Source organism: Trachymyrmex cornetzi, unplaced genomic scaffold (genome assembly GCF_001594075.2).
Source record: "Trachymyrmex cornetzi isolate Tcor2-1 unplaced genomic scaffold, Tcor1.1 scaffold310, whole genome shotgun sequence".
In the NCBI taxonomy this organism is placed as follows: domain Eukaryota; kingdom Metazoa; phylum Arthropoda; class Insecta; order Hymenoptera; family Formicidae; genus Trachymyrmex; species Trachymyrmex cornetzi.
In genome coordinates, this window is record NW_017297796.1 from 20,441 (window position 1) to 22,162 (window position 1,722).

Here is a 1,722-nt window from a genome sequence, read left to right on the forward strand (position 1 = left end):
TTGATCTGTAGACGTGTATAACTCTTAATAATACGTTACATTACAAAATGACCATGTTTCTTGGCATCCATTAGCATATAAAAATATATTGATATATTTAATATACACGCACTTTCATATTGCATTACAATTTACCTTCTTTTAGTCAGTTGTACTATTCTTATACAATTTACATTTTTTGAACTGATGTCGGAACATTAAACATTTTTTCTTTTTTTCCCCAGAAATACCTCATTCTATGCAAAATATCAATGGAAGTCCTAGAAATACATGGTTTACACACAGTAATCCGCATTATCGTTTCCTATGATAGCTATTACAATATTTGTTTGTGTACAACATAGGTTGAATCGTTAGAAAGTTCATTTCAGATATACACAGTTATTTTGCATAGACAAATGTAATAGAGCCAGGCTTAACTTTTGGTAAAGCACAATTGCTCAATGTAGATGCTTATTTTCGATTACGCAATAAGTTGCAAATGGACTGTAAGAAGCTTTATAGATCGAATGTCGCTTTAAAAAGTTTCTCTCAAGTCAGCCTCGCGGTCACTACTTAAAAATACATAGAAATACGGAGATCATCGAACGGATACATTCAAGAATATGCTATTCGACAAGTTGACGCTCTTCAGCACACCAAATTGGAATGCAACTGTATATAACGCGGTTTCAGTGGTCTATTTAATACGTAAACAAAGTACCTCTAAAAGAAACGTATGGTTATATCCAAAAATAAATATTACACGTGTATAGGGCAGATTGCGAAAGCGTTTTCTTTACCCTTCCTCTCAGCCTCTGTTAAGTATTAAATCGAGTAACTAATGTAAAATAAATAAAACTAGTGCTGTTGAGGAATGAAACCAAGTGACAGTATACAGGGTGTTATTTTGATAGATTTAAGAGAAAAGACATTAGAGAGAGAACTAATTTTGCATAGAGAAATGCGATAGAGCCCTTTTAACTTTTGATAAAGCATAATGGTTCAATGTAGGCGCTTATTTTCGATTACGCAATAAGCTGCAAATGTATCCCGTAACTTTGCGTCGACTGCTATTGTGCAGTAGAGCGGACTAAACTGAGTCGAAATGTTCTGTATTATTTTGCAATTTTCATAATAGTTAACAAGATATTAATTATACTGAAAACCACCGAGAATATTAGTTTTTAATAATTTTTTACTCAAGTACTATCAATTTTACAGAAAAGCAGCAAGTGAAAAAATTGTTTATTTTCTTCTCATAGAGCTGTAAGAATTTTTTCAGAATTTATCAACTTTTCAATACCGCATTTTCTCATGTTGGTAAAAATATTTACCAATAAAAAAATGTAATACTAAAAAGTTGATAAAATATTCTGAAAAAATGCTTACAGCTCTATGAGAAGAAAATAAACAATTTTGTCACTTGCTGGTTGTCTGTAACATTGATAGTACTTGATTAAAAAATTATTGAAAATTAATATTCTCGGCAGTTTTTAGTATAGTTAATATCTTGTTAACTATTGTGAAAATTGCAAAATGATGATGATTGCTGAAATGACAAGACATTTCGACTCAGTTTAGTCCGCTCTATCTACTATATAATAGCAGTCGGCAAAAAGTTACAGGACACCCTGTATATGCCATTAACATGCCTTTCGCGTTACTTACTTTCTAAAGATAGATTATATATATATATTGTGACGTGACATTTTGTCCGTCACTGTGCGGACTTGTCGGCGG